This window comes from Nothobranchius furzeri, chromosome 13, assembly GCF_043380555.1.
Source record: "Nothobranchius furzeri strain GRZ-AD chromosome 13, NfurGRZ-RIMD1, whole genome shotgun sequence".
In the NCBI taxonomy this organism is placed as follows: Eukaryota; Metazoa; Chordata; class Actinopteri; order Cyprinodontiformes; family Nothobranchiidae; genus Nothobranchius; species Nothobranchius furzeri.
In genome coordinates this window covers 68,399,847-68,409,941 of record NC_091753.1, presented here as the reverse complement: position 1 = coordinate 68,409,941, position 10,095 = coordinate 68,399,847, and positions in this window count along the sequence as shown.

Sequence of the window (10,095 nt, the reverse complement as noted above, 5' to 3'; positions counted from 1 at the left end):
TCTTCTTTTCTTCTTTTTCTTTTCTTCTTTTCTTCTTTTTCTTCTCTTCTTTTCTTCTTTTTCTTCTTCTTCTTTTCTTCTTTTTCTTCTTCTTCTTTTCTTCTTTTTCTTCTTCTTCTTTTCTTCTTTTTCTTCTTCTTCTTTTCTTCTTTTTCTTCTTCTTTCTTTTCTTCTTTTTCTTCTTCTTCTTTTCTTCTTCTTTTTTTCTTTTCTTCTTCTTTTTTTCTTTTTTTCTTTTCTTCTTTTTCTTTTTTTCTTTTCTTCTTTTTCTTTTCTTCTTTTCTTCTTTTCTTTTCTTCTTTTCTTCTTTTTCTTTTCTTCTTTTCTTCTTTTTCTTTTCTTCTTTTCTTCTTTTTCTTTTCTTCTTTTCTTCTTTTTCTTTTCTTCTTTTCTTCTTTTTCTTTTCTTCTTTTTCTTTTTCTTTTCTTCTTTTTCTTTTCCTTTTCTTCTTTTTCTTTTCCTTTTCTTCTTTTTCTTTTCTTCTTTTTCTTCTTTCTTCTTTTCTTCTTTTTCTTTTCTTCTTTTCTTCTTTTCTTTTCTTCTTTTCTTCTTTTTCTTTTCTTCTTTTCTTCTTTTTCTTTTCTTCTTTTCTTCTTTTTCTTCTTTTTCTTTCTTCTTTTCTTCTTTTCTTCTTTTTCTTTTCTTCTTTTCTTCTTTTTCTTTTCTTCTTTTCTTCTTTTTCTTTTCTTCTTTTCTTCTTTTCTTTTCTTCTTTTCTTCTTTTTCTTTCTTCTTTTCTTCTTTTCTTCTTTTCTTCTTTTTCTTTCTTCTTTTTCTTTTCTTCTTTTTCTTCTTTTCCTTTTCTTCTTTTCCTTTTCTTCTTTTCCTTTTTCTTCTTTTTCTTTTCTTTTCTTCTTTTTCTTTTCCTTTTCTTCTTTTTCTTTTCCTTTTCTTCTTTTCCTTTTCTTCTTTTCCTTTTCTTCTTTTCCTTTTCTTCTTTTCCTTTTCTTCTTTTCCTTTTCTTCTTTTCCTTTTCTTCTTTTCCTTTTCTTTTCTTCTTTTCCTTTTCTTTTCTTCTTTCCTTTTCTTTTCTTCTTTTCCTTTTCTTCTTTTCTTCTTTTCCTTTTCTTCTTTTCTTCTTTTCCTTTTCTTCTTTTCTTCTTTTCCTTTTCTTCTTTTCTTCTTTTTCTTTTCTTCTTTTCTTCTTTTCTTCTTTTTCTTTTCTTCTTTTCTTCTTTTTCTTTTCTTCTTTTCTTCTTTTTCTTTTCTTCTTTTCTTCTTTTCTTCTTTTCTTCTTTTTCTTCTTCTTCTTTTCTTCTTTTTCTTCTTCTTCTTTTCTTCTTTTTCTTTTCTTCTTTTTTCTTCTTCTTCTTTTCTTCTTTTTCTTCTTCTTCTTTTCTTCTTTTTCTTCTTCTTCTTTTCTTCTTTTTCTTCTTCTTCTTTTCTTCTTTTTCTTCTTCTTCTTTTCTTCTTTTTCTTCTTCTTCTTTTCTTCTTCTTTTTTTCTTTTCTTCTTCTTTTTTTCTTTTTTTCTTTTCTTCTTTTTCTTTTTTTCTTTTCTTCTTTTTCTTTTCTTCTTTTCTTCTTTTTCTTTTCTTCTTTTCTTCTTTTTCTTTTCTTCTTTTTCTTTTTCTTTTCTTCTTTTTCTTTTCCTTTTCTTCTTTTTCTTTTCCTTTTCTTCTTTTTCTTTTCTTCTTTTTCTTCTTCTTCTTTTCTTCTTTTTCTTTTCTTCTTTTCTTCTTTTTCTTTTCTTCTTTTCTTCTTTTTCTTTTCTTCTTTTCTTCTTTTTCTTCTTCTTCTTTTCTCTTTTTCTTCTTTTTCTTTTCTTCTTTTCTTCTTTTTCTTTTCTTCTTTTCTTCTTTTTCTTTTCTTCTTTTCTTCTTTTCTTTTCTTCTTTTTCTTCTTTTCCTTTTCTTCTTTTCCTTTTCTTCTTTTTCTTTTCCTTTTCTTCTTTTTCTTTTCCTTTTCTTCTTTTTCTTTTCCTTTTCTTCTTTTTCTTTTCCTTTTCTTCTTTTCCTTTTCTTCTTTTCCTTTTCTTCTTTTCCTTTTCTTCTTTTCCTTTTCTTCTTTTCCTTTTCTTCTTTTCCTTTTCTTCTTTTCTTTTCTTCTTTTCCTTTTCTTCTTTTTCTTTTCTTCTTTTCTTCTTTTCCTTTTCTTTTCTTCTTTTCCTTTTCTTCTTTTTCTTTTCTTTCTTTTCTTCTTTTTCCTTTTCTTTTCTTCTTTTCCTTTTCTTTTCTTCTTTTCCTTTTCTTCTTTTCTTCTTTTCCTTTTCTTCTTTTCTTCTTTTCCTTTTCTTCTTTTCTTCTTTTCCTTTTCTTCTTTTCTTCTTTTCCTTTTCTTCTTTTCTTCTTTTCCTTTTCTTCTTTTCTTCTTTTCTTCTTTTTCTTTTTCTTCTTTTCTTCTTTTCCTTTTCTTCTTTTCTTCTTTTTCTTTTCTTCTTTTCTTCTTTTCTTCTTTCTTCTTTTCTTCTTTTCTTCTTTTTCTTTTCTTCTTTTCTTCTTTTCTTCTTTTTCTTCTTTTCTTCTTTTTCTTTTCTTCTTCTTTTCTTCTTTTCTTCTTTTTCTTCTTTTCTTCTTTTTCTTTTCTTCTTTTTCTTTTCTTCTTTTTCTTTTCTTCTTCTTTTCTTCTTTTTCTTTTCTTCTTTTTCTTTTCTTCTTTTCTTTTCTTCTTCTTTTCTTCTTTTCTTCTTTTTCTTTTCTTCTTCTTTTCTTCTTTTCTTCTTTTTCTTCTTTTCTTCTTTTTCTTTTCTTCTTTTCTTTTCTTCTTTTCTTCTTTTCTTCTTTTCTTCTTTTTCTTTTCTTCTTTTCTTCTTTTCTTCTTTTCTTCTTTTTCTTTTCTTCTTTTCTTCTTTTCTTCTTTTCTTCTTTTCTTCTTTTTCTTTTCTTCTTCTTTCTTCTTTTCTTCTTTTTCTTTTCTTCTTCTTTTCTTCTTTTCTTCTTTTTCTTTTCTTCTTCTTTTCTTCTTTTTCTTTTCTTCTTCTTTTCTTCTTTTCTTCTTTTTCTTTTCTTCTTTTCTTCTTTTTCTTTTCTTCTTTTCTTCTTTTTCTTTTCTTCTTTTCTTCTTTTCTTCTTTTTCTTTTCTTCTTTTCTTCTTTTTCTTTTCTTCTTTTCTTCTTTTTCTTTTCTTCTTTTCTTCTTTTTCTTTTCTTCTTTTCTTCTTTTTCTTTTCTTCTTTTCTTCTTTTTCTTTTCTTCTTTTCTTCTTTTTCTTTTCTTCTTTTCTTCTTTTTCTTTTCTTCTTTTCTTCTTTTTCTTTTCTTCTTTTCTTCTTTTTCTTTTCTTCTTTTCTTCTTTTTCTTTTCTTCTTTTCTTCTTTTTCTTTTCTTCTTTTCTTCTTTTTCTTTTCTTCTTTTCTTCTTTTTCTTTTCTTCTTTTCTTCTTTTTCTTTTCTTCTTTTCTTCTTTTTCTTTTCTTCTTCGCTTCTTTTTCTTTTCTTCTTCGCTTCTTTTTCTTTTCTTCTTTTCTTCTTTTTCTTTTCTTCTTTTCTTCTTTTTCTTTTCTTCTTTTCTTCTTTTTCTTTTCTTCTTTTCTTCTTTTTCTTTTCTTCTTTTCTTCTTTTTCTTTTCTTCTTTTCTTCTTTTTCTTTTCTTCTTTTCTTCTTTTTCTTTTCTTCTTTTCTTCTTTTTCTTTTCTTCTTTTCTTCTTTTTCTTTTCTTCTTCGCTTCTTTTTCTTTTCTTCTTCGCTTCTTTTTCTTTTCTTCTTCGCTTCTTCGCTTCTTTTCTTCTTCGCTTCTTCGCTTCTTTTCTTCTTCGCTTCTTCGCTTCTTTTCTTCTTCGCTTCTTCGCTTCTTTTTCTTTTCTTCTTTTCTTCTTTTTCTTTTCTTCTTTTTCTTTTCCTTTTCTTCTTTTTCTTTTCCTTTTCTTCTTTTTCTTTTCCTTTTCTTCTTTTTCTTTTCTTCTTTTCTTCTTTTTCTTTTCTTCTTTTCTTCTTTTCTTCTTCGCTTCTTTTTCTTTTCTTCTTCGCTTCTTTTTCTTTTCTTCTTCGCTTCTTCGCTTCTTTTCTTCTTCGCTTCTTCGCTTATTTTTCTTTTCTTCTTTTCTTCTTCTTCTTCTTCTTCTTCTTTTCTTCTTCTTTTATTATTTTCTTCTTCTTCTTCTTTTCTTCTTCTTCTTCTTCTTTTCTTCTTCTTCTTCTTTTCTTCTTCTTCTTCTTTTCTTCTTCTTCTTCTTTTCTTCTTCTTCTTCTTCTCTTCTTCTTCTTCTTTTCTTCTTCTTCTTCTTTTCTTCTTCTTCTTCTTTTCTTCTTCTCTTCTCTTCTTCTTCTTCTTCTTCTTCTTCACAGAATATGATTGTAAACCTGTAGATTGAAATAAATAATTTTGTAAGGAGTGAAAGTATTGTCTTCTGCATGGTCCTTGGAGTAGTGGTTGAGAAAAATGAGTCAGGAGGAGGATTTGGTTATGGCTATCTTTTGCATCGTGCTGTGAGGGGTGTTTAAGCATGGAATTGTTTTGATATAGGGTAGAAAATGGCAAATGGCCTGTATTTGAGATAGCACCTTCTAGAGTCCTGGAACCCCCCAAGGCACTTTACAAGACAATCAGTCATTCACCCATTCACACACACATTCACATGCTGGTGGGGATGAGCTACGTTGTAGCTACAGCTGTTCTGGGGTGCACTGACAGAGGCAAGTCTGCCAATCACAGGTGCCACTGGTCTTTTCAGCCACCACCAGCAGGCAAAAGGGGTTGAGTGTCTTGCCCAAGGACACAATGACAGCGAAAAACTTAACAAGGCCTTAAACCTGCACCCTTCCGATTACAGGGCGAGCACTTATTTTCTGTGCCACTGTCGCCCCAACATCCCTAGCAGAGGAAGGCTTTTAGACACCCGACTGTGTATTTGACCTCTGACATTGTTGTGGACAAATACATTTGTTAGCCCTTCACAACATTACACAATATTGCGACAAGTGGCATTACTGACTTCATTTAGCCAGAGTTACAAATATGATCCCTCATGAAGTTACTTTACATCAGAAGAAAGTGGAGATGTTTTACTTCAGACTGAGCAACACTTATGTTTGTGATTATATTTAACGTTTTGGAGTTTTTAGACTCTGCCGAGAGGTTTACGGTCAGGGAGAGGATGAGAGGACGAGAGGAGGAGACGAGCACAGCACGAAGATGGTGAATATTAGAGGTATAAAACTTTGCCGGCAGGTCTGGTCTTTGTTGATTGATCTCTTTGTCTGGTTATGACTGACTCTGATTATGAAGCAGAATATTGACTCTCTGATCAAGAAATTCACTCATCCAGGCAGATAGATTGATGCTGCTGCAGCACACAACAACAGGCAGCTGGTACTGCACGAAAGTAAGGTATATGGAGCTTACAAGCTCCAAATGTGGGCTTTGAAGTTTGTCTAACCATGTTTGGGACATGGTGGATGTATAAATAATGGCAAAAACACTGCTAATGTGGCTGACGTAGCGGCAATGCAAAAAAAAAGCCGTAAAAAGTGGCAGATGTGTTATATACGGAAGTCACAGTGTGCCACATAGTCATTTAATATTCTTTTACTTGGATCAAATGAGCATAACATTCAAAGGAAGGACATACTTGAAGCTGTACAAGACTAAATAAACCTTACAAATATGGCTAAAAAGTCTTTGTCTTGAGTGAGGCCAATATAAATGTAAAAATACTAATATAATTCTTTTTTTAAATTAAATGTGTAAATTAATGTTACAGTTGTGCATATAAAATAAAAATATAAAAATATATAATGTGTATATATATATATATATATATATATATATATATATATATATATATATATATATATATATATATATATATATGATGTATCTATATATTTAATGTATCTATATATATATATATATATATATATATATATATATATATATATATACACACACACACACACACACACACACACACACACACACACACACACACACACACACACACACACACACACACACACACACACACACACACACACACACACACACACACACACACACACACACACACACACACACACACACACACACACATATGAAGGGACTTCTGTAAAGCTAAGCAGTCCGATATGACAGCTGGATGAAGTCATAATATGAAAGTGTAGTTATGTGCATTAGCTCCTGTCACAAATTTAGGGTCATACTGGACATTTTTATCATTTACAGTTTACCTTGATCTCTTAACCCTCCCACTGTCTTCATGTGTGACCCCAAGAGCAAAGTTGACCATTAAGCAGGATTGATGGTTTATCCCTTGAGGCCCACATGGTAGGGGTGAGGTAGTGCTCACTCCTCCCCCCTGCCACGTGGACCTCATGGGATAAACCATCAATCCTGCTCAATGGTCAACTTTCCTCTTGGGGCCACCCATGAAGACAGTGGGACTGTTATTATTTCAAACTACATCCTTTTGAAAAAGCAATCACAAACTTTAATCTTTTGTTGAAAAAACTTTCGCACTCAAATAGCTAAATGTGGGTCAAAAAGTAAAAAAACTGAACAGATTTTTAACAGGAATTACTTTTTACACCATTGTGTATTAATATTTAGTTTGTGTAACTGTGAATATATAGTCTAAACATTTTATATAAAAGATCCATGTGTCATTTTCAACTAGCTGAAGCTTGTTTTTCAATAAAAACTCAACTCAACATTTGGTGTGGTCATTTTGGAGAAATTTTCAGTTTTCCACATGACCTGACTCACATGTGAATTAGAAGGACTGTGTGTGTGTGTGTGTGTGTGTGTGTGTGTGTGTGTGTGTGTGTTGGGATCAACCAATCAGTGATGATCTGTGTGAATATTCTTGAGGTCCTGCTATTACATAACCCACCACTTGGGGTGCTGTGGCTGACACACAGATTATACACAAAATCAAGTATATATGTCTTAAACGGTCATCCTCGTTTTTTTTGGGGGGGGGGGGGGAGATTAGTGGACCAATAGAAACACTTCTACGTTTTTAGAATTTTCTCAAAATTAGCAGGACACCGTCCTTGTCCTGGTAATTCAAAATGTCCCTCTAGTGTTGTGTGTGTTCCTACGAATTATCCTGCTAATACACATTTACCAACGCGCGAGCGCGCACACGCGCACACACACACACACACACACACACACACACACACACACACACACACACACACACACGCGCACACACACACACACACACACACACACACACACACACACACACACACACACACACACACACACACACACACACACACACACACACACACACACACCAATTATTGTGTCTATGGTTACATTGTGATTTCTTAGTAAACATTCTATTTGGTGAGAGATAAATTTTATTGTATTTATCCTAGTGAATCTATAATTAAACGGGTAAACTAGTAGTAGCACATCCAATGTCAAAGAGAGTAAAATGTTATTATCAGAAGAGGGAGAATGTTTAAGTGGTTAACAGCAGTGTTCGAGCCGATAGCCCCATCCATGAGGCCACCACAGCTCAGCAGAACATCATTGTAGCTTCTTCTGGGGAGAAAAACAGAGAAAAAATAAAGTTAACAGCTAAAATTGCAGGAAATAATACAGTTAAAGAGCAGATTGTAGAAGAAAGTAGTCGAGTGTGGAAAGTGTTCATTGTGTCCTCCAGCAGTCTAAGCCTATAGCAGCATAACTACAGCGATAACGCTGGATAACTCTGGGGTGATGATGAGCAGGCTCCTCCGCTCAATGCCGAGAAAAGCAACCCACCATCCCAGACCCCAACCAGCTCCCACTCCTAGCCTCCAGCCCCGGGAAGCCATATGGTGTCAGGTTTCCGTCAAAACCCGTGCAAGCGTAACCAAAACCCGTGCAAGCGTAGCCAAAACCCGTGCAAGCGTAGCCAAAACCCGTGCACGCGTATTGTACACATCGCGCGTGCGAACGGGACTCGCGCGTGGAGGTTAGAACTCACGAGTGAAAATATACATGGCAAGGAGGTCATTTGTTCACTGAGAGGGAGCAAACTGTGTCTGTGAGCGCACAAGGATGTGCACAAGTGACAAACCTGCGTGCGCGCGTTGGGCAACGAGCACACGGCAGAGGAAAACATGCGCGTGGCAGCCTCACTGCGCGCTCGGTGCAGCAGCCTCACTGCGCGTGTGGCAGCCTTTCTGCACGCTTGGTTTCTGATTCTGCTCGCTCGGCTGTTGGTAGTTTTGTCACTCTGGAGGCGTGGAAGAATTAAAGGACCAGAAATTGAGCACTTGAACTTTCAATTTGAGAGCAGAATTTCATATCAAGAGACCAACTTTTTAATTTCAGAATAAGATTTTATATTTTTGCTCTCAAAACTTGTCATGCTTGCGCTCAAAATGTCTGCTCTCCTTCAAACTCACTCTGTTCTCCTTCAAATCTTTGTTTCTGCGCTCAGATTTAACCTTTTTACACTGGTATTGTCTACTCACGTGACAACTTTTTCTCTGCACGGATCAAAACTCCTCCCACAAGTCTGTCCTCTGCTCTCACGGATCTGGTCTGCTCTCGCTCAAAACTTAGAAGTACAATCTCCTAGCAACCGCTCAGCCAATAGAAAGACTTTTGGGACTCGGCGGGAACAAACCTCTTTGGGGTGCGCTCGTTTTTGCGCTGTGGATTTTCCTGTGTGGCTGCCGCATCTGCGCCTGCGCACTACCAGCCTGCCTAAAACCCGCCGGCTCTGATCTGGAGCGGGAGTTCCACCTGCACCAGCAAAATGGACCAGAACCAACAAGAGGCTCAAGTAAGTTATTTTTCAAGGCTAATAGCTGCAGTTTATTCCATAAAATTGTTTTGTTATGCTACTTTTTACGACTCCTCGCATTTTATGTTACAACAGGGGCACACAGCTAGGTGGGTTAGGTTATTCACGATAGCTACAACTTTTATAAAATGGCCTCACCAGATTTGAGTTTTACCCTAACATATCACTCGTCCCCAATGCTAGCTCTGGACCTAGTGTAGATGTTTTTTGTTTAGTATTCCCACCTTCGTTTTTAATGGTTAGCTCTTTGGACATTACTCAATGTTAGTGACACACGGATCTTTTTTTTTCCCACCCTTCAGGAACAGATGACCAAGATGGGACCCCATCAGATGGCTGTGGAGCAAAACAATTGTCAGTGGATGTTTTCAGTGGGTTTCAGGCCAGGCACATGTGCCACTAACAAAGAATTTTACAAGATAACTGTACATTTTGATCACGACATTACCACCCGGTATGGACCACACTTTGTGCTTTCCTGCTGTTAATGCATGTGCTGTTGCTATCACCTTACCTACACGGCACGTCACTACATACACTGACTTTGAAAGTCAGCTTACTCAGGCAGTCTGTGATGGATTTGGTGTTAGCAGACATTAAGTGAAAACAAGATGGCCACTGTTCTGGGTTCAGGTTACTGTATAATGGTTGAAATTTAACTTTGAATCCAAAAAGACAAATTGTTTTGTTAAATCATGCAATGTTTTGGGGCTAGAAAGCAACATTGTTACATGAATAAATAAAGTTAGGCCTATTGCCATTTCAAATACATGTTTGTATTTCTTTTGTAACATTAAAAAAGCACTGGAACTGATCTTTTGATTTTTATTTTAAGTACACATTAATCCGACAAAACAGCATTAACATATTCTCTGCACAATAAATAAAGTTCCTTCATGTTTGAATGCTCCCAATTTTGTGCCAGTAGCAGCTGCAGTTCAGCATGATGCTCTTCAGTGAGGGGACTGTCGAACTCCGGGACCACAACAGCACCGTCCACATCTGGGCTGTACTCAGCTGCAACATCCCAGTCGATGTCTGGCTCTTGGAAATCCTGACATTACAACAAGAGAACAATGATAATGTTTCTATATTGAGCTGTAATTTGACAACAAATTAGCAAAATTTCCTAAATTTTAATAGAAACCAAATTTTCACATTTATTTTGTGTATACAGGGTTGTGCAGGATTACTATATGTCAAAATTAGATTAAAAAAAACGTACAAATAGCAGGGACAAGAATAACAAAAATTCAAAATGGTTTTCATTTAGAACTTTTACTATTTTGCAGGGGTGTAATTGTGATTTACTTACATCGCTGTAATTAAGTACAGTTTGCAATTTAATTTTTTTTTACCTTCAGTAGGTTTTAGGGCTGATTGATAAATAAAAAAAGCATATTAATTTTAA